The sequence below is a fragment of the Pseudorca crassidens genome, chromosome 14 (assembly GCF_039906515.1).
Source record: "Pseudorca crassidens isolate mPseCra1 chromosome 14, mPseCra1.hap1, whole genome shotgun sequence".
Taxonomy (NCBI): Eukaryota; Metazoa; Chordata; class Mammalia; order Artiodactyla; family Delphinidae; genus Pseudorca; species Pseudorca crassidens.
This window is the reverse complement of record NC_090309.1, coordinates 30,320,655-30,345,130: the sequence shown is the minus strand read 5'-3', so window position 1 is coordinate 30,345,130 and position 24,476 is coordinate 30,320,655.

Here is a 24,476-nt window from a genome sequence, read left to right as displayed (position 1 = left end):
GTAGGTCCCGTCCCTATCCTTTCGTCTCTGTTTTTTTCTTTTTTCTTTTGCCCTACCCATGTATGTGGGGAGTTTCTTGCCTTTGGGGGATCTGAGGTCTTCTGCCAGCATTCAGTTGGTGTTCTGTAGGAGTTGTTCCACATGTAGATGTAGTTTTGATGTATTTGTGAGGAGGAAGGTGATCACATCTTACTCTTCTGCCATCTTGAAGGTCCCCCAAATTTTTTCAGGTGCAAAAAGAACATTTTCCAGTATAGATCGCATGCTAGGCCACAAAACAAGTCTTAATAAATTTGAAGATTGAAATCAAATCAAGTATCTTTTCTGATGGGAGAGGTATGAGACTAGAAATCAACTACAAGAAAAAAAGTAGGTAAAAACACAAACATGGGGATTCTAAACAATATGATACTAAACAACCAGTGGGTCACTGAAGAAATGAAAGAAGAATAAAAAATACCTTAAGACGAAAGAAAATGGAAACATGACATTTTAAAATCTATAAGATGCAGTGAAAACAATTATAAGCAGGAAGTTTATAATGATACAGGCTTACCTCAGGAAATAAGTTAAATCTAAAATAAACAATGTAATTTTACACCTAAAGGAACTAGAAAAAGAAGAGTAAACAAATCCCAAAGTTAGTAAGAAGGAAGGAAATAATAAAGATCAGAGTGAAAATAAATGGAATAGAGATTTTAAGAAATAGAAAAGATCAATGAAATTAAGAGCTGCTTCTTTGAAAAGATAAATAAAATTGATAAACCTTTAGTCAGACTAATGAAAAGACAGAGGGGGGCTCAAATAAATAAGTCAAAAAATGAAAGAGAAGTTACAACTGGCACCATAAAAATACAGGGTATCCTAAGAGATTACTACAAATGATTATATGCCAATGAGTTGTACAACCTAGAAGAAATAAATAAATTCCTAGAAACATACAGTCTTCCAAGACTAAACAAGAATAAATAGAAAATTTGAACAGACCAACTGGTAGTAATAAAATTGAATAAGTAATTTTAAAAGCCCCAACAAACCAAAGTCCAGGACCAGATATCTTCACAGGTTAATTCTACCAAACATTTAAATAGAAGAGTTAACACCTATTCTTCTCCAACTCTTCCCAAAAAAATTGAAGAGGAAAGAATTCTTCCAAACTCATTCTATGAGACTAGTGTCACCTTCATACAGAAACCAAAGACATCAAAAAAGTAAAAAGAAAGAAAATTACAGGCCAATATCTCTGACGAAAATAGATCCAAAAATCCTTAACAAAATATTGGCAAACCAATTCCAACAATACATTAAAAGAATAACATATCATAATCAAATGGGATTAATCCCAAGGATGGTTCAATATTTGGAAATCAATCAACGTGATACACCACATTAACAAAATGAAGAATAAAACCTTGTGATCATCTCAACAGATGCACAAAAAGCATTTGACAAAATTCAACATCCATTTATGATAAAAACTCTCAACAATGTGGCTATAGAGTGAACATACATAAACATAATAAAGACCATATATGACAAGCTTACAGTTAACATCATATTCAATGGTGAAAAGCTAAAAGCATTTCCTCTAATATCAGGAACAAGACAAGGATGTCCATTCTCACCACTTTTATTCAACATAATAATGGAAGCCTTAGTTTCAGCAATCAGACAAGAAAAAGAAATAAAAGGAATCCAAATTGGAAAAGAAGAAGTAAACCTGTCACTGTTTGCAGATGACATTATACTATATGTAGAAAATCCTAAAAACTCCACCAATAAACTATTAGAACTAATAAATGAATTCAATAAAGTTGTAGGACACAAAATTACTATACAGAAATCTGTTGAGTTTCTAAACACTAACAATGAACTCTCAGAAGAGAAATTAAGGAAATCTCACTTACAATTGCATCAAAAAGAATAAAATACATAGGAATAAATTTATCCAAGGAAGGAAAAGAGCTGTTCTCTGAAAATAATGACAGTGATGAAAGAAATTGAAGATGATACAAACAAATGGTGAGGTATACCATGCCCATGGATTGGAAGAATTAATACTGTTAAAATGTCTATACCGCTCAAGGTAATTTACAGACTAAGTGCAATCCCAAGCAAAATACCAATGGCATATTTCACAGAACTAGAACAAATAATACTAAAGGTATGGAATGACAAAAGACCCCAAGTAGCCAAAACAATCTTAAAAAAGAAGAACATTGCTGGAGAATCATGCTCCCTGATTTCAAACTATACTACAAAACTACCATCATCAAAACAGTAGGGTTACTGGCACAAAAAGAGACACTTAGCTCAATAGAATAGAATGGAACAAAATAGAGATCTCAGAAGTAAACCCATGATTATATGGTCAATTAGTCTATGACAAAGGAGGCAAGAATATACAACAGGGGAAAGAGAGCCTCTTCAATAAATTGTGTTGTGAAAACTGGACAGCTACATGTAAAAGAATGAAACTGCACCACTTTCTCACACCATATGCAAAAATAAACACAAAATTAATTAAAGAGACTTAAATGTAAGACCTAAAACCATAAAACATCTAGAAGAAAATATAGGTATTACACTCTTTGACATAAGCCTTAGCAATATGTTTTTGGCTCTGTCTCCTCAGGCAAGGGAAACAAAAGCTAAAATAAACAAATAAGAGTACATCAAACTACAAAGCTTAGCACAGTGAAAGAAATCATTGACAAATGAAAAGGCAGCCTACTGAATCAGAAAAGATTGAGGTGTGTAAACAATATATTAATATTAGATAAGAGGTTAATATAGAAAATATATAAAACTCATATAAATCAATAGCAAAAAAATCCATTAAAAATGAGCAGAGGAGCCACATTGCACAGGAAGATCAGCTTGGTGTTTTGTGTCCACCTAGAGGGGTGGGATAAGTAGGGTGAGAGGGAGAAACAAGAGGGAGGAGATATGGGGATATATGTACACATATAGCTGATTCACTTTGTTATACAGCAGAAACTAACACACCATTGTAAAGCAACTATACTCCAATAAAGATGTTAAAAAAAATGAGCAGAGGACCTGAAAAGACATTTTTCCAAAGAAGACATACAGATGGCCAGCAGACACATAAAGAGATGCTCAATATCTCTAATCATCAAGGAAATGCAAATCAAAACCATAATGAAATATCACCTCACATCTGTTAGAATGGCCAGCATAAAAGGACAACAAATTAAAAGTGTTGCCAAGGATGTAGAGAAAAGGGAACCCTTATACATTGTTGGTAGGATTGTAATTCCAAATTGCAAATGCAGCAACAATGGAGAAAAGTATGGAGTGTCCTCAAAATATTAAACATGAAAGCAACATAAATGTCTATCAACAGCTGCAACAACATAGATGGATTTGGAGGGTATCATGCTAAGTGAAATAAGTCAGACAGAGAAAGACAAATACTGTATTATCTCACTTATATGTGGAATCTAGAAAACAAAACAAATGAACAAACAAAGCAAAGTGAAAACAGGCTCATGGATACAGAGAATAAGATAAGTGGTTGGCAGAGGGGAGGAGAATTGGGGGGTTGGGCTAAATAGGTGAAGGAGATTAAGAGGTACAAACTTCTGGTTATAAAATAAATGTCATTGGGATATAATAAACAACATTAGAATTATGGTCAATCAGACTGTAATAAGTTTGTATGGGGACAGATGAATACTTGACTTATTATGACCATTTCATAATGTATTTAAACGTTGAATCACTATGTTGTACATCTGAAACTAACATAGTATTTTACATCAACTATATTTCAATTTTTAAAAAAAGAGAGAATGTGAATTCTGATATTGTTGGGTGAAGTGTTCTATAGTCATTAATTAAATACAGTTGATGGTGTTGTTCAGTTCTGTGCTGATTTTCTACCTCCCAGTTCTATCAGTTACTCAGAGAAGAGTAATTTAATTATAATTTTGAATTTGTCTATTTCTCATTTCAGTTCCATTAGTTTCTGCTTCCTGTATTTGAAGCTCTGTTTTTAAATACATATACATTTAGGATTGATATGCTTTCTTAATGAATTTGCCCTTTTATCATTATGCAAGATTGCTCTTAATCTATGGTAACTTTTATTCTGAAGTCTACGTCTCATGATACTATTAAAACAACTCCAGGGCTTCCTTGGTGGCACAGTGGTTGAGAGTCCGCCTGCCGATGCAGGGGACACGGGTTCGTGCCCCAGTCCGGGAAGATCACACATGCCACGGAGAGGTTGGGCCCGTGAGCCATGGCCGCTGAGCCTGTGCGTCTGGAGCCTGTGCTCTGCAACGGGAGAGGCCACAACAGTGAGAGGCCCACGTACCGCAAAAAAGCAACAAAAAAAAACAACTCCAACTTTCTTTTGATTGGTGTTTACATGACATTTCTTTTCTATCTTTCTACTGTTTACCTACATTATTATACTATTTATTTATTATTTATATATTTGTCTATATATTTATATACTTATATATTGCCTATTCATTATTATGCTATGTTACTTATAATTTTAACTTATATTATTGCATTTGAAATGAATATTTTTATACTGCATATGTTTTTAAATCTATTTTTACAATCTCTGTGTTTTAATTAGTGTATTTAGACCATTTACATTTAACATAAATATTGCTATGTTGGGATTAATTTAATGTTTATAATTTGTTTTCTGTTTATTCCCCAATTTTTTGTTCCTCTGTCACTTTCCTATTTTTTTGAATTATTTGAACATTTTTCAGTATTCCTTTTTAATGCACCTATTTTGCTTTGAAAATATCTTTGTGTGTTGTTTCTTTAGTGGTTCATGCAGGGTTCTAATAAACACACAACTTTTCACAGTCCTCTTAGATTCAGTATTTTACCATTTTAAGTAGAACATAGAAACATTACCACCAGATAGAGCTCTTTACCCTCCCCTTTATGTTTCTGTTATCTTATTGTAGCTACATACATTTTAAAAAACCCATCAAAATGGAGAAACACAGTAACTGAAATTAAAAACTCAATAGATGTATTTATAAGTGGATTGAGCCAAGTTTAAAAGAGGATTAGTACAATGAAATATATGTGAGTAGAAAAGTCTGGATTAAATCATGAAGAGAGAAAAGGGATAGAAAATACTGAAAAGAGCATAAAGGACATAGGGAACCTAGTGAAAAGATATAACATGCATGTAATTAGAGACCCAGAAGGAGAGGAGAAAGAGAATGGAGCAGAAGCACTATTGGAAGAAAACTGATGAAAAAGACTTAAGAATCATTATGAACTGCAAGAATGATAACTACCAAGAAAAACACACCTATGCATATCTTAGTAAAACTGTTAAGAATGAAAATCAAAGATAAAATCTCAAAAGCTTCCAAGTAGAAAGACACATTACCTTCAAAGGAGTAAATATTGGGATTAATCTCAATAATATTAACCCTATATAACAGTAATAATAAAGTCTTGTGGGATATAAAACATATGTGAAATTAATGCAAATGGGAGTAATAAAACAAAAGCTTTATGGGGAGGTCTTTAGAGCCCTTACATTGCCTGAAATAGGCAATGATAATAATATATATGGTAATCTTCTGTATTCTTGCTGGTTTCATATTTGCTAAGAGAATAATAAAAGAATGCATATCCAATAAGCTAAAGAGAAACTAGAATTTTAAAAAACACTTGTTTAATGTAAAGAAGATAATAAAATTGAGTAAACAAGGACAGAACAATAGGTATGAATAGAAAACAGAGACATGGTAGATATATATCCCACTATACCAAAAATTAGAGCAAATGTAAATGGACTAAAAACTCTAATCAAAAGCTAAAGATTATAAAACCAAATTAAAACAACAGCAGCAGCAACAATAGCAACATGTTTCTTACAAGAGACAAGTTCAGAGCTTAAGTATAAAGACAAAGGAATATTGAAAGTAAAATGGTGTAAAATGATATACCATGCAAGTTACCCAAAATAAAGTTGTTGTAGCTATATGATAACAGAAAAAAATAGACTTTAAGGCAAAGAGCACTACCAGACACACATTTCATAATGATTAAAGTGTCAATATGGCAGTAAGATATAACAATTCTAAATATGTAAACATCCAATAATTAGCAACCAAATATGTAAGGCAAAAATTGACAAAACCAAAATGAGAAATAAACAACTCCAACTGTAAGTTGGAAATTTTAACAGGCCTCTCTCAGTAACTCATGGAACAATCAGATAAAAATCAATAAGGAGTTAGAAAATTTGAATAACATCATTAATAAACTTGGAGTCCACTGTACCAAAGAAATTCAGAATTCACATTTGGAATATTTTCCAAAAATGCTAGGCCATAAAGCAGGCCTCAACAAATTTCAAAAAATGGAATAAGACAGAGTATGTTCTGGATCATACTGCAGTTAAGTTAAAAATCAATAACAAAAAGGTAGAAAAAAATATTGTGAAATTGAGTTATATGCATCTAAATAATTGATAGATCAAAAAAGAAGTAACATTGAAAATTAAGGGAAAAAATTAACTGAATTTTTGTGGGATGCAGTTAAAATCGGGCTTCAAAGGATATTGATAATTTTAATGCATATATTAAAAAAGAAGAAAGGATGAAAATTAAAGAACTAAGTAACCATCTCAAGCACTTAGGAAAGAAAAGAAGATTAAGTACAAAAAAATTTTTTAAAGAAATATCAAGATGAGAGTAGGGGGAGGGATAAATTAGGAGGTTGGTATTAACATATACACATTACTATATATAAAATAGATAACCAACAAGGAACTACTGTATAGCACAAGGAACTATACTCAATATTTTGTAATAACCTATAAGGGAAAAGAATCTGAAAAGGAATGTGTGTATATATATATATATATATATATATATATATATATATATATATATATACACACACACACACACATGCACACATATATTATACACTGTGCTGTGTACCTGAAACTAACATGATATTGTAAATCAACTATACTTCAACTTAAAAATAAAAAAGAAAGCAGAAATCAGTGAAAGAGAAAGAAATCATACAATAGAGAAAATAAACCAGTTTTTTCTTTCAAAAGTCTAATAAAAATTAATAAAACCTTAGCAAAACTTACTTATAAAAAATTGAGGCACACAAATGACTAATTCAGTAATGAAAATGGTAGTTTATTACAACTTCTATAGGCATTAAAGAGCTAATGAGCTCATATTTTTAACAACTTTATGCCAAAAATATTTAATTTCAATTAAACAAACAACTTGCTAGATAAGAAACAGAACATCTGAATAGTACTGCATATATTTTAAACATTGAATCTGTAATTTGAAAACTTTCCACAAAGAAAGCTCTAGTCCAGAAGTTTTCACCAAACATTTAAGGAAGAATTAACACCAATGTTTTACAAACTATTCCAAAGAATGAGAAAAAAAAAGAATAAGCACTTCCCAAGTTGTTTTATGAAGATAGATGCAAAAAATTAAAGAAATTATAGCAAAGTGAATCCAGTGATATGTATAAAAAACCAAGGTGGGTTTGTTCCAAGAATGCAAGGTGAAAGGTTAGTTTAACATTCAAAAAACTCAAGCAATGTAATTCACTACATAAATTATAACTGATAAGAAAAATCAAATGATTATCTCGTAGATGTAGAAAAAATTATAAAGCTTAATATGCATATTCATGATAAAATAAATAAATAAAAACTGTTAGTAACTAGGAGTAGAAGGAAACTTTCTTAATCTGATAAACAGTATCAACAAAAGGCTTACAGAAAACATCATACTTAATGATGAAATATTGAAAGCTTTCCCAATTGAGACCCGGAATAAGACAAAGATATCTGCTATTACTTCTATTTAATGTTTATTAATGATTTTAGTCAATAAGTTAAGGCAAGAAAATAAAAATAAATTAAAAGATTTGAAAATTACAAAAGAAGAAATAAAATTGTCATTATTCACAGAGGACATGATTGTGTTCATAGAAAATCAGCAATAATTTGCAGGTAAACTATTACAATTAGTAATGGATTTAACAAAGTCTCTAAAACCAAAATTAATATAGGAAAAGCCATTGTACCTCCATATACTAGCAGCATACAATTAAAGAGTAGAAATGACTGTATGATACTACTTATGATTGATCAAATATCCAGGACTTAATCTAATAAAATAGGTATAAGACCTCTACAAGAAAAATAGAAATACCATTGAGAAAATTTTTAAAAATTTAAATAAATGAAAGTATATATCATGTCAACAATTAGAAAGCTCAGTATTGTAAAATTATCAGTTGTCTCCAAATTATGTCCCCCACACACAGAGACCTACATATACACAGTCATTGACTTAGACAAAGGTGACACTACCATGCAGTGGGGAAAGGATGGCTTTTCAGTAAATAATGTTGGGTAGCTGGAAATCCACATGGAAAATAAAAAGAGTCTTGACCTTTACCTAATAGCATTGTCAAAATTTAAATTCCAGGTGGACCATAGATCTAAATGTGAAAGGTAAAATTATGAAATTTCTAGAGCAGTGGTTGGCGTATATTTTCTATAGTTAGATGGTAAATACTCAATGCTTTGCAGGCTATATGGTCTCTGTTGCAGCTACTCAACTCTGTTATTGCAGCACAAAAGCAGTGACAGTCAATATGTTAATGCATATGCATGGCTGTGTTAAATAAAACTTTATTTTCAAAACTGGTGGTAGGCTTTAATTTGCCAACACCATCTTATGCATTGTCAACAAAAGCAGTATTGCCCCCAGGGGGTTGAAAATAGTTCTCTGGAGGTGAAAAAAATCTTACTCTTTTTAGGTATAAAATACAGATATACATATAGTACATAAACAGATATATAGTATATTTATAGTATTAAAGTTGCACAGTGGAGGGGTGGGTAGTAATTAGGAAAAAAATGTCAAAGAGATCTCCTTTGGAGGTGTGATATTTTAGTTATCTATCACTGCAAAACAATATTACAATGTAACAATATTTTAGTTATCTATCGCTGCAAAACAATTATCAGTGGCTTAAAGCCACATGTCTGTCACAGTTTTTGTGAGCCAGGAGTCTGGGCATGGCTTAGATGGGTCCCCCAAAGAGTGCAACTAAGGCATTGACCAGAACCGGTTCATCTGAAAATTTGCCTAGGGGAAGAATCCACATCCAAGCTCACAAGGTTATTGGCAGAACTCAGTTATTTGCAGGTTTTGGGCCTGAAGACTTCCATTTCTTCCTGGCTGTCATCTAGAGGATACTCTCAGTTCCTTGGGAAGCTTACAATATGGAAGCTTCTTCACAATCAGCAAAGCAGAGTCCACTAGCAATCTTTGGTAACATAATGGTGGAAGTGACAGCCCATCACCTTTGCTGTTCTCTATTGGCTAGAAGCAAGTCACAGGTCCCTCCTGCACTCAAGGTGGGGGGATTACACAAGGGCATAAATACTGGGAGGTGGGGATTATAGGGACCACCTTAGAGTCTATTCATCACAGAGATGGAAAAAAAGGTTGAGAAACATTTTTCTAGAGGATAGCACAGGAGGATGTCTTCATGATATTGGGGTAGGCAAAGATTTCCTAAATAGCACAAAAAGCACTAAGTACAGTAGGAAAAAAAAAGATAAATCAGACTACATTAATATTAAAAACTTCTATTCATCCAAAAACACCATTAAGGGAAAGAAAAGACAAGCAGCAAAATGGGAGGAGACATTAAAATACAGATATCTGACAAAGAAGAAAAAAACATTTTTCCAGAATATATACAGAGGTCTTGTAAATCATGAAAGACAGGTAAATGACTAGAGAAAAGAGCAATAGACTTGAATAGGCATGTCCCCAAAACAGGATTATCTAAATGGTCAATAAACATGAAAATGTGTGTGTATCATTAGTCATAAGGAAAATGTAAATTAAAAACACACCCAACAGGCTAAAGTTATAAAGATAAAAATGCTTGCAAAGATATAGAGGACCTAGAACTCTCAAACACTGCTGGGGTAGTGTGAATTCGTTAAGAATCGTTTTTGGCAGTGGTCTTTGGCAGTAGATCCTTGCCAGTATTTCCTAAAAGTGAACACATGGATATATCTATGGCCCAGTAATTCCACTGCTAGATATATATCAACAGGATATCGTGACGTACTGAAATGCTTATGGCAGCAACATTCATAATAGTTAAAGCTGGAAACAACCCAAATGTTCATCAACAATTGAACAGATAAACAGATAAATTCCATTATTTACATAATGGAAATCTTTATAGCAAAGAGAGTAAAAGATTTACTGCTTCATGCGACAGTATGGATCTCACAAAATAATATTGGGCAAGAGTATAGACTATGTGATTCACTTATACAAATTTCAAAAGTAAACAAAAATAATCTATGGTGATAAAAGTCAGAATAGTGATTCCCCTTGGAGGTGGAGGAGCTAGTGACTGGTAGGGGTCATGAGAGGACTTTTGGGGAGCTGGTGATGTTCTATTTTTTGATCTGGATGCTGGTTTTAAGGATTTGTTCATTGAGCTGCACACAAGGGTTTGTGTACTTTTCTGTGTACATGTTGTGCTTCCATAAAATGTTTACTTAAAAATGATATTCATTGAATTACTAAAACCCAAATACAAAATCTAAATCACCAGTAGACAGAGAAACACAGATTAAAGTAATAATGAAATGTCACTTCATTCAACAACATCTATTTCTAGAGGACATGTGGAGGAAAAGGAACTCTAACATATTGCTGATGGCAATATGAAAAGTTACAGCTGTTATGAAAAGCAATCTATGAAATTAAGCTATATATATATATACACCTATAACCTAGTGCTCTTACTGCTGGGAATCTGACCATAGCATTAAGAGCACTAGTGTATATAAGGACATATATTCAAGGGCATTTATTGCAGCTTTGTTATTGTGGAAGAAAAACTGGAGGCAAAATTAATTCCTATAAATAGGGGAATAGCTGAGAAAATGTGATTTGGCTATACCATGGAATATTATGCAGCTTTTTTTTAAAAATAGGATTAGAAATATACCTTTTGCCGTAGAGAGATTTACATGAGGTTTTATTGAGCAAGATGTAGAAAAGGGTAAATATATTTCCTCTTTATATTTGTATAAAAAATGACAGAGAAACAAAAAAGCTCTTATTATGTATATGACTGTGTGTATGTATATGCATATGTAAATCATCATATTAGCATAGAGAAAAATACAGATTACATACTAGTTCACTAACATGGATTAGAGTGCTATTATAGAGGGAGGGGGAAAGAGATGGGAAAGAGATGCCAAACAGAAAAGGGAAACAAACGCAACACATTCATGCTTTTTTGTAACATTACCTGTGTATATGCACAAAGAAATTAAATAACTTTAAAAGACAAAGACCAAATAATAACTTTGTAGTCATTTTATGAAAGAATAAATAAATTAGTTCTTTTGCATCTTCCATGTTTCTAATAATTTCAGACATTAAAAAAACTTAATCCTGGGTTATGAACTCCAATATTTTCTTCTAAATATGACTGAACTGTTTATCTTCTTTTTTATTTTTATTTAATGGTTAATACATTTTTACTTAAAATGTTTGTCTTGAAAATGTTCAGTGTAATAATTAGAGCTTGCCCCACCTTTCCTTGCTTTATTTTTTTCATAGCACACATTGCCAAGTGAGAGCATACCATCTGCTCACTTACCTCCAGGCCTCCACACTGACTGGAATTTGCATGCTCTGAGGCAGGGCTTGGGTCTAGTGTCTACCACTGTGTCTCCAGTGTCTGGAGGAGTGTCTGGCAAACACTAGGTGCTCAATCAATGCTTGAGCAGATTTATTAATGAATGCCTTTTCTAGTTTGACTTCTCTATACTTGAGTTCATTTCGTATGCTGAAGAATTTATTCAGCACATGTTTAAAGAGTGCTTACTATGCTAGAAATAGGAATAATCACTGACCTAGAAATAGGAACAAACAAGGGAAGAAGACATGGCCCATTCTCCCAAAGCAACAAACATTCCAACTGGAGAAGAGACCAGAAAGTCAGTGACTACATAGAACGATATGACAGTGCTAAGCATGATGGACTAATGGAGTGCCAGGGAGGGGCACTTCACTCCTAATTCAGCCTAGTTGGTGGTGCAGGTGTGCAGAAACTTCCAGAAAACAGTAATCCCATGAGAGAAGGCACCAAGCCTGGGAGGGAACAGCTCTGGGGGTAGAGAGCAGGGCCCGGTGGCTGGAGCCAGAATGCTCAAGGGAATACCACAGGGAACTTGGCTACAAGTAGCTGGACAGGAAGGCTGACAAGGAAGGGCTGGGAATAGTTTCTGGGTCAGCAGGAAGCTCATTATCAAATCACCTCAATACAGGCATGGCTGACTGTCCACTGAGGGATCCAGGTAGAATTATGGCAAAGTTCTTGTTCTTCTGCCTCTGCCAAAGTTGAGCTTGAGAAGAATGGGTTGAGACAGCTTGGTACTGAATCCTCCACACCCATTTCCAGCAGAGTTTTCTGGGTTAGCACTCTCCTTTGAATCATCTCTGGGCCTCAGCAAGTAGATTTTTGCTTAGGGAAGGTGAGATTCAAGGCCTTGAGATGCTACTGTAGGACACAGGATTTGTTGGTTTTCAGCTGAAGAGAGCTTCTGAAGGCCCATTGGTACATCAGATTCCTAGGTCAGGGCTATTTTCTCATCTCAGTGATGAGTTGAGAGCACCTCTTCTCTGAGCAACAGTTCTATCTATATACCTTATATGAATTCTCCTGTCAATTAGTTGTAATGGTTTTTTGCTTAGTGCGCTAATCCCCCTTTCCCAGCACTCCTGGGGTTAGTATCAATAGTTACTATGAATTGGGTTATTACTGTAGCTCATTAAATTTTCACAAGAATCCTATGAGGTAGTCAGTGTTATTATCCCCATTTCCCTGATGAAGAAACAGAAGGATAAGTAACTTGCACGAAGCCATGCAGCCAGAAGGTGACATGGTTGCATTCCCTGACATCCCAGGCTTTACAAGTTCAGGAAGCCACACATGCTATACTTCTCCTTAATCCCTGATTCATAGAACTCTAAACTACTGTCCCTCCCCAGCTCTGCCTGGACTTCCCGGGGAATATTGGTGAGTTCTCCAAACGCCTCCTGAGTGCTTCCCACCTCCAGGCAGCATCTGGCTCTGGAACACTGCTTGTTCTTCTGAATGTTGCCTTTGTAGGCTCAAGGTCAGCTTCCTTCAAGATGCTCCTGCTCTCCCGGAACCAACTCTTCCCCAAGTATGAGAGGAACACTTCTGCCATTCCTCTGTTGATATAGAACCTAACACAGGCTGGCTGAGGGGTAGGCTATGACAGGCAGGATTACTGCACAAAGGGTTTATACTGAATGTTAGTGATGGTTACCCTGAGTCAACAGGCCCAGGCCCCTTCACAGGGACCCACTACTGCCCTCCTCTTTCTCTTGATACTTGCCCGCCTCTCTTGGGTAGAGGTCAGCCTCCGTGCCTTGCCCCCATCTGCTGTTACTAAGTCTACCCCAAAGGAAGTAGCCTTGAGCATGATGGCCCAACCCAAGATCCAACTGAGTCATATCCCAAGGCCGGCAGCCAGGAGGCAGTTTTCCCTCACTCAGTTCTCCGGCCCACCTTCCAAGGTCTTATTTTTCAGTCCTGTGATTAACCTTTGACAAGGATGAATGACAATGAGAAATCAGCTTCCTTCAAGAAAAGCCCAACCCAACCCACAAGGATACGATCTTGCCCTTTGACCTATAAAAGATGTCTGAAATCAAAGTTACAAATCAAGACATTTCCCAGACTCCAACTTATTTAGTCTTGAAAAATACCATCTGTGAGCTATCAAAAGTCTAAGCCAACACTAAACCACTCCTTTCTTCTCTTCTCCAGCAACAAGTGTTGACCAGACTTGGACAGGCTTTCTGTCATCTTCAGGGCCTCCTCTAAAAAATGCCTCCTGAGAACAAGCAATATTATACCAAGAAAGACAGCCTAATCCAGTAGTTGTGAAAGAGGCATTTCTTTAAATGTTTCTGCAGAGTGCAACTCTAACCACCCCTCCCCACCTCCATCACTCTTGTTCAAGATAGCCTGTTAACATTGTTATGCAGATACTTAGCTCTTTGGAAATCCATTCCCTTTGCTTTGCTTAATCACAGGGCTATTGCCCAATAATGAATCCAAGAACCCACCTCTAGCAACAAAGAAAATCACTTGAAGCTTCCACCCTCTTTACCAGGACTATGTAAACCCCAGGACCAATTCTCAGTTTGAGGATCAAGCGTTGAATGCCTTGGCCTTCTCTTCCCTCAAGGGAGGAAACCTCTGCAAGGAGGAAGTTTCCAAAGCGGATGATCTAAAAGTGATAGTTGCTAACATCCTGTGTGCTAGGCACCATACCAAGCGTGCCCCTTTGTTTTCCAACAAGAAGAGTGAAACTCAGAGAGGTTAAGTGGTTTGCCCAAGGTCCCATAGCTGATAATTTGGAGATCCAGTATTTGAACCTAATCAGTCTGGCTCCAGCCCCCTTAACTGCGACCTACAGGTAAGGAGTGAGAGCCCAGGCGGGGGAGGAGAGTCAATGAAGATTCACTCCTCATCAATAAGCAGACTGTGTGTACCATGACATTCTCCTGGTACAGAATGATAAGTCCATGTCCCTCCATGGTTCTTATAGATAGCTCTGTGATGAGACCTCCATTTCCCTACTGTCAAGGGGAACCGCTGAGTGTGGTTCCTTTGGTCCACTTCTCAACATTGCTATTTCTGCCAGGTCTGGCCCATCCCCCAGGGCTGGCATCTGCTGCAGATGCTCACTTCTGACAGCTAAGTGGGCCCTGCTGTCACTGAAGTTTCCTATCAACAATGTCTTTGTGGAGGTTGCAGGAGTAAGTTGGGGGAAGGAATTGGTCAGCCGGAAGGGGAGAAAGGAATTCAATCCAACTCAGTGGAAGTTGCCAGCTTGATTCATTTCTTTCTATTTTCCTTTCTCAACAGAGTCCTTTCTCATGCCCAAGGGGCTCTCCAAGGGCTCTCTTCTCCCCTTAGTCTACCAAACATCCTATTTGTTTTGGATACAGAGGTGGAGCCTGACAACTCTTTATGGTATTCTTTTTTTCATTTTTTTTTTTTTTTTTTTTTGCTGTACGCGGGCCTCTCACTGTTGCGGCCTCTCCCGTTGCGGAGCACAGGCTCCGGACGCGCAGGCTCAGCGGCCATGGCTCACGGGCCCAGCCGCTCCGCGGCATGTGGGATCTTCCCGGGCCGGGGCACGAACCCGTGTCCCCTGCATCGGCAGGCGGACTCTCAACCGCTGCGCCACCAGGGAAGCCCTATGGTATTTATTAATCAGGCCCATCAGCACTGTGTTTAGTAGACAATCCTTTGCGTATGTGGTATTGGTTAAGTGTATAAGCTCCTTTATTTAGTATCTTTTACACAAGAGGTAACTTTAAATGAATTCATGTATTAGATGAATTAAGTCTCAGAACAACAAATACCATTGCAAATGTGATTATAGAACCACAGTTGATAATGTTTGAGAGTTCTTAGAAAACTAGAGATGACCACGAAACAGGAGACCAACAGATGGTGAATATTTTTCATGTAGGATAGATAGATGGCATGTGGGAATTGCAGACTGATGAGTGTGACACCTCTTACCAGCAAAACACCAGAATGGAGTAATAAACAGATTCCGTACTCTAAATTGCTATGCATAAACATGGATTCTCAAGGAATGAATAGCTCACACAAAATAACCTCGTTGATTTCCACTTGGTTATTTGATTTATGAGTTAGACAGCAGTATGAGCATGGCTCCTCCTTGCTTTAGTGAGCCATTTGCCAAGGCCTCTCTGGAAATTTTAGTATAGGAGATAAAGACATGTGAGTTGGCTACTGATACATTAGGTAAATGTGTATCTGGCTAAACAACAATACCTAAAGGATGTTGATAAAATATTTTTAATCAGCAACTAAGACAAGAGTATTTATGACATGTTTATCAGATTTGCCAAGAATGCCAAACTGGCAGGAATAACTAATAATTAGATGATGCAACTGGAATTCCAAAGTCTCTGGATAGAGTGGAACTTAGACTAAAGCTAACAGTAACAAAGTGAATGGAAGCAGTGAAAAGTTTTTCATTTAGGTAACAAAAAAGCAATAATATAAGCACAGGAAGAGTTGACATGAGTTAGCAGTAATTCCTTGTATTAGATGGGCATGCTTTGGGCTGCATGTAACAAAAATACATGTTCAAGATGGATAAGGCAATTTATCATCTCCTATAACAAAGAAACAGAGGAAAAGTATCTGCAAGTGTCAAAGTTTTACTTCTCTGAAAGTAAAGTGGTTCTCAACCAATGGGGGTGGGGGGTGGGGGTACTTTCCCCCAGGGAATATTTGACAACGTCTGGAGACATTTTTGGTTGTCACAGCTGGAGGGATGGTGTGTGCTACTGGTATTTAGTGGAGAGAGAGAGGCCAAGGATGCTGTTAAACATCCTACAAAGTATAGCCTCCACAACAAAGAATTATCTGGCATAAATGTCCATAGTCCTAAGAAACTCTGATTTAGAGTAATCTTTACCTGGGAGAGTTGAGGGATTGCCTTCCCAAAAGTCACATGAGAGAGGGATGGATATGTGAACAAACCTGTGGTTTGTTAGGAAGGAAGAAGGGAAGAGATGAATATTTGAATATTGGGGAGTCTGCCATAAAGACTGTATACTCATATTAAAAATATCTATTGCTTTCATTGACTATGATCCAGGGTCATTGCTAGCCCATAGAAGGTCTCTGTATGAATTAGAAAAGGCACCCCCTTCCTCAGACACTTTACTGCCATCTGCTGGAAATTATTATAAGAAATATATAAATCTACAATCTGTTGTAAATAGAGCCCCCTAGAGTTGTGCAGTATGTAAACTCACTATACATTAGAGCATCCCTTCTGTGAGTCTGGTATGATCCAGCTATGTTAAATGGCAGTTGAAGGAGTAGCTTAGGACTTTACAAACAGGAGCTGTATGTCCCAAGTAAGGAAAGTAAAAAATCTCACTGTATTCTGTATTAGACCATAGCTAGAATTCTTGGTTAAATTATAGGTTCCATAGTTTAAGTTAAAAAAGAAAAAGACCAAAAGAAGTTGGACAGGAGGAGGAAGAGTCAATAAGTCATAATATATGAAAAATGGTTTAAAAAAATAGGAACTGGAGACAAAGAGCCTGAAGAAGAAAACACGAGAAGTGAACTGGAGAGTGCTCTACAGTTACTTAAAGGGCGTTAAAGAGAGAGAGATCAGGCTATATCTGTGCTTCTCCAAAGGACAAAATTGAATCCAATGAGTGGAACCACAGAATCATGAGATCTTAAGGCTTGATGTTCAATTAATCAACTTCCACAAATAACATCTACATTCCTTCTACAGTGCTTCCCAGCAGTCATCCCACCAGGGCACCTTCAGTCAATCCTGAAGATTTTGTTCGTTACACTGAACTCTGTCTCCTTTGACTCCCATCCATCATTCCCAGTCTCCTCAGCTGCTCTCTGATGACAAGTAGGTTTCAGAGAGTCAGATTTGCTTTACCTAAGGAAGTATGTTTTACCAGGGTTTCCACTCAAGGTCTATCAAATAGAAGATGGACAAACATTTGTCAGGATCAGATTCCTCATCTTCAGAAAAACGTGTTAAATCTAGATCTCCAAGTTCTATCCTAGTATCCAAGTGGATTATGGCCTCTGGGTTACAAAATTAGGCATATGATGTTCAACTATGTTGCTGCCAGGTTTTCCCTCCCAATTCCTCACCTTTCTTGTACACATTTGCACAATTTGGCACTTGAATTGACCATAATTAATTTAATTAGTCCCCAATTGATGAACCTTCAGGTTGTTTCCAATTTTTCATTATTTCAAACCATACATATAAACATCCTTATATATAACTTTTTAGTTCTCAGAAATGGAATTGCTGACTAAAAGGGACAGACACTGCAAACTTAGTCTCCTTAACAATTCGCATCAATACTCTTAATCCTTCCTATCAAGCTGATAAATTTTAATTTGAATTTCTTTGAGCATCTTTTCTCATATTTATTGATTTCTATGAATTGCTTTTCATAATCCTTCCCCTTTTTTCTGAGTTATCAATATTTTTAAAAAATTCTTTATATATTGTGATTATTAATGATTTTTTCTGGTATATATATTACAAATGTTATTTCCAGTTTTGCATTTGTCTTTTCAAGTCTTTTTAGGTCTTTCACTGGACATAAAAGTTTAATAAAATCTGACATTGCTTCATTTTATAACTTTTAGGCTTTAAGTTATGCTTAGAGAGGTGTTACAAATGGAAAGATTATGCAAGTACTCTCCAATATTTTAATGGTAAGATGCTTTACATTTAATTACTTAATAAAATTTATTTTTGTGTATGGTGTCAAGAAGCTATAGACACCATATTTTTTTCAAATGAATATCTACATATTCTGACACCATTTATTTAAAAGATTCTGCCTCTATTAATATGATTGCAACCTTTTTTTGTACTTCACATACTTAGTTCTTTTTATATGTGTATGTACATCCATCTATTTTTACACTCTTTATTCTCTTTGATTAATCGTTTTCTTGTTCTGTATCTCTGTCACACAATTTTTATTACTGTATTTTATAGTACTTTCTGATAGCTCATAAAACAAACTCTCTCTTTCTCTCTCTATTTATTTTTTTTACAAAACTACAATTGATTTGCCATGTTCAAATGTTAAAATCGCATTGGGTTTTTTATTGGAATTAAATTAAATTAACAGAGCAATTTGGGAAGAATTGACATTTTTACACAATTAAATCTACCCATCCAAAAACTTATTGTGTCTCTCCATTTATTAATTCAAATATTCTTCTATACCCTTTTTAAAAAGTTTATAATCTGTTTCATATACATCATATACATTTCTTATTAAATTTGTTACTAGATATTTTGTAGTTAAGCATGCTCTTTGAATGAGTTGTTTTTTTTTTTTTTAACATTTTATTTTCTAACAGGTTGTTGTTGGTATTCAGGAAGCCCACCTGGCTTACAAGGAGTTTTCATCAAGACCAGAATTTAACTTTAGCCAAATAACATTCTGCATCTATTGAGATCATCACGATTTTTTTCCTTAATCTATTAACATAAATTAATGAATTGCTTAACATTGAATCAGCCTTGAATGTCTGGAATAATTAAGCTTGGTATTTTTCTCTTTTAAAAGTTGTATTGATATATTGAAAGTTCCAATGATTTATTTAGGATTTTTATACTTCCATAAATTGGTTCATATTTTAGTGCTCTCTTTGTCAGATTTTAGCATTAGGGTTAAATGAGTCTCATAAAATTTTTCTGGAAGGGCTTTAACTCTAAGTATAGATAAGAAATATTTGCCCTTTGGAGATCTGATAGAACTCACTTGTAAAACCATCTGGCCTGAGGTTACATATTTTATTACCTTTACACTTTCTTCTGTGCTTATTGATATTTTTAGGTCTTCTGTCTTCTCTTGAACTAATTTTGCTATTTATATTTGTCATGAAAAGTGCCCATTTCATCTAGAATTTCAACTTTACAGACATAAATCTATATGACACTAACTTTAAAAAGTTTTTCCTCCATATATGTAATTATATCCACTTTCTTATTTATAAAATTGTGTATTTGTATTCTTTTTCACCCTTTCCTTTTTTATCTTGCCTGTCCTGAAAGAGTTTTTTTCTATTTTATAAAACTTTTCAAAGAAATTCCTCATGAATAGTAACCACATCTGCAGTGTTCATCTCAGGATCCCCAGGGGTTTTGTGCAGTACCTGGCACAAATTTGGCACACAATAAATATTTACTGACAAGGTAAATCAATAGAGTTTTGTTTTGGCTTTCTATATAAATTCTTTTTTTCTTTTCTCTCTAATGTTTCAATTTCTTCCTTCTACTTTCTTTTGATGTCTTGTTGTTTCTTTTCTAGTTTCTGAAACAAAACTCTCAAGCACTCCCTTTCAATGTTTTATTTTTAATAAAATAATTAAGGTAATGAATTCTACTGTGAGTGCAGCTTTGGTTTCACCTCATAAGTTTTGATATATTATTTTCTTTGTTATTAATTTTTCAATAGAAAATAATTTTAAAATTGTTTCTAAGTGATTCCATTTTTAGAAAACTTTTTGGTTTTTAACAGTTATTCCTAGTTTTATTGCACTGTGGTCAGTTTTGGAAATTTATTGAGAATTTTTTAATGTACTTATACATGGTTAATTTTTGTAAATGATTCACAGGTATTTGAAAAGATGTATTTCTATATATTGGGTATAAAGTTCTATCAAATACATTAAATCAAATTAACTGTGTTATCTAAATCCTTTTGAACGTCTGTCCAATTCTGACAGAGATGTACTGATACCTCCCACTATGGCTATGATTTCATTAAATTCTTGCATTTCTAGCAGTTTATACCTTTCTTTACTTAGCTTTCAAAGCACAAAGTTTCATTAATATTGGATATTTTCATTGATTATACTTTTTAAAAATAAATTTATTTATTTATTTTTGGCTGCATTGGGTCTTCATTGCTGCACGCAGGCTTTTCTCTAGTTGCGTCGAGTGGGGGCTACTCTTTGTTGCAGTGCGCAGGCTTCTCATTGAGGTGGCTTCTCTTCTTGAGGAGCACAGGCTCTAGGCACGCAAGCTTCAGTAGTTGTGGCTCAAAGGCTCTAGAGCGCAGGCCCAGTAGTTGTGGTGCATGGGCTTAGTTGCTCCACGGCATGTGGGATCTTCCCGGACCAGGGCTCAAACCCTTGTCCCCTGCATTTGCAGGCTGATTCTTAACCACTGCACCACCAGGGAAGTCCTATACCTTTTATAAATATAAGTTATTCCATTTTTTCCAATCTAATTTTTTGCCCTGAATTCTATTTACTCTGATACTGATATTGCCATCCCTGCTTCCAATCCTTTTCCTAATTCCCTCTCTCTCTCTCTCCCTTTCTGGTGCACATTCATTTCCCAATATATCTTTATCCACATCATTACTTTTCACATTTTATATCAGTTTGGTTTACATGTTTCTCTTATAGACAGCACAATACTGGATTTGGCTTTTACAACCAATCTAAGATTTTTTTTTCTGTAAATAGAGAATTTGACTTAGTTACACTTATTGTCATTTTTATGTTTGATCTGATTCCTGATATTTTATCTTCTAGTTTGTATTTATTAATAAGTTCTATTTTCCTTTCTTAAGTTTTACTGTATAAATTTTTGGTTCTTTTTATTCTGCAGTAGTTTCAAAGTCCTACATCCTATTACTATCTTATGATTTGTTATCTCTAATTTTTAACAAATAAATCTGAATAAAATATGCACCTTAATAAACAGTGTCTCAAAAGACAAAATGAAAATTTGAATATGCTTTTTTAAATTTATTTCCTGTGTCTTCCTACTTCCCAGATTTTTACGCTTATGTTTTTCTTCTTCTTATAATCCTTCCATAATACTTGCATTAAATTTCCAAATCTCATTACTAACACATTCATTTGGATTAAACTATTTCTTATATCCTGGATCTTCCTTCACCTGGATTTATTTTTCTCTGATTCATTTTCTGCTGTTTCTCCTCAACCCCTCTGCCTTGCCCTTCCAGAAAGGGCATGCAGGTATTTTGACTTCTCTGTTCTAGAAATGCTTTTCTTTGTCTCTCACCTATGAACGTCAGTTGGGCTGGTATAGATTTCCAGGTCACCATAATTTCCTCTAGTAAAGGTAGGTGAGTGATGGCTGCCAGGCTTCAGAGGTGGGGTCTGCCTGGGGTGGGGACTGACTTGAACCACAATGGTTTCCTTTCAGGCTGGGTGGGCAAAGAACAGAGCAGCAGGCCACAGTTCTCAGTAAAAGGCTCATGGCCGTAACAGCTCCCCACCTCATCCTCAAGTGGTATATAGCCTGGGGGCTATAGAGTGCCTTGGCCAACAGCTGGGATGAAGAGCTCTGGGCAGCCCTGGAAGACCATTAGGTTTTTGCTGATAGCTTCCTGGCCTCCTACTGAGAGAACTTCAGGGCACATGTGTCTTTAGCAAAGACAATGATGTCAACAGGAAGAAGGAAAGGAGTTGCCACTGTGGGTGCTTTAGGGGATTTCACCATCTTTCAGATTCCTTTCAATTCTCCATATTTGTGGTACTGCTCAGAGTTTGTGGTACTGTGGCCCTGCCACACCCACTTTATTCTTCAGTCCACACTGAGACATGGTAAGGAACACATGTAAAATGAATCCACCACTCTCACCATGGAGAAGTGACCCAGTTTCCAGTCATGTCCTTTCAATTTGCCAGCAAGACTGTCTTGCCACACACCCCTGTTTGCTGACCCTGTTGCTGCAAGCACTGGGTCCTTCAAAGTTTTGTAGGGAAGGCCATTCCTCTCACTTTCAGGGGCAATTTCTTCACCTATAATGCATGCTCACCTGTGTGCTGATTAGATGTCCCTCCAACCTGACACTATCTGCTTCATTTCTTCCAGAAATTTCTATAAATGTCTTCTCTTTTCATAGCAGCCTCCTCTGTTTATCAGTGCTGCTATGGACTTTTCCTAACTCTTGCTCTTATTGGTCACCATCTCCCAATGGTCTCTCATTGGTCATTTCAGTGCCTCTTTGGGAGGTTAGAAGTGCCATCCTGGAGCTGCTTCATGATGGTCCAGAAGGAGTACAGCATTCAGAGGGAGCTAGGGAGTGGGTACCGTGCTGGGAGACCAGGATGTACAAAGGTAAGCCGTATGAAAGTTCATGGCCCATTAGGGGGAGACAGGAATAGCTGGACCATTGGCATCATTGGCCGGTTGGACAGGTGTGGCCTGAATCAGGGTTGGGAGACACTGGTTGGCAGAAGCCAGATCCCGAAGAGCTGGCATATGATGCCAAAGAGTTTGAACTTTGCTCTGCAGACTCTGGGAGTTGTAGAAAAGGAAGTGAGGTAATTCGGTTTTGTGTTTTAGAAACATCACTGTGATGACAAGGTGGAGGAGGTTGGATGGATGCTAAGAAGCAAGAGGTGGGGAGGAAACAACTGCACCAAAGGAAGGGAAGCAGGAGCTTCTGAGCACCTGAACTAGGACAGTGGCCCCAGACACTGACAGCATGAGATGGATTCCAGAGATAATAGGGAACTATAATCACTCGAACCTGGAGACCTATTGGATATGGGGGTAAGGCAGAGGGTAGAGTCAGGGATGACTCAGAGATTTCTGGTTTGGGCAACTCAGAGGATTATGTTTCTATTCATCAAGATAGAGAATACAAGAGGAGAAGCCGGTTTGGGGGGGAAGTTAATGAGTTCATCCTTGAAATTACTGCTTTTAAGTTGCCTGTAGAGTGACAATAGGTTGGGCCAACAGTTGGGTCTGGAGCCCAAGAAAGAAGATGTATCTGGGAGTCATTAGAGTGTGTGATAGTTAATGGCAACATGGATGGGATTGTCCTGGGAACATGCAGAGTGAGCAAGGCTGGCTTCATGGGTGTGTGACCACACAGAGCCCTGTGCTCAGAAGGGCCCCATGCCTGGTTTAATGCTCTGCTGTCGCCATCTTGGATTTCTTAATTTTCAGAGTAGGTGCTCCACATTTTCATTTCGCACTGGGCCCTACAAATTATGTAGCAATTTTTGCAGGTAAGAAGGACAAAGACAAAATGTTCTGAAGCACCAAGCTGAAAGGGGTGGGTGGTACAAGAGAAGCCTGTGCCAGGTGGGAGGAGATACAGGAGAAGTGGGTAGTGGAAGCAAAAGAAGCGAGGACTCCGGAGTGACCGTCACGCGGAGGAGTTCTTAGCGACCTGTGAGGGGCTGGGAGCAGCAGCTGGCTCACACTGTTTGAGAATGAAAAGGACGAGGACACGTAGACAAAGAAAGTAGACAATACAGATTTCTAGTTTGGTGATGGTGTGGAGAAAGATCCAGAATCAGAACACTTTTTACCTCTTCTCTTGCTGCTATTGTATTTCAAACGCTCATCAGCTCTTGCCTGGACCGCAGTGTTCTCCTAACTCCTCTCCCTGCTTCATCCTTGCCCTGATTGTCACGGTAGTTGTGCTGAAACTTAAGTCAGAACATGCCACACTTCTGCTCAAAACCATCAAAGTCTCCTCCTCTCAGAAGATCATCAAGTCTTTATTGTGGCCTGGGGTCAAGGACTTGCTGCTCATCTCCTGCCACGCTCCTCACTGGCCAGCTCCGGGCACACCAGCCTTCTTGAGTCTCTTCAACATTCTCAGCGTGCCACCAAGCTTTGCGCTAGCCAGTCCCTCAGCCTGGGATGCTCTTCCACCATGGACACCCTGAGTACCTCCGTCTCTTCCTTGAGCTCGGCTCAAAAATCTCCTCTCACACATATACACTACCAAACGTAAAAT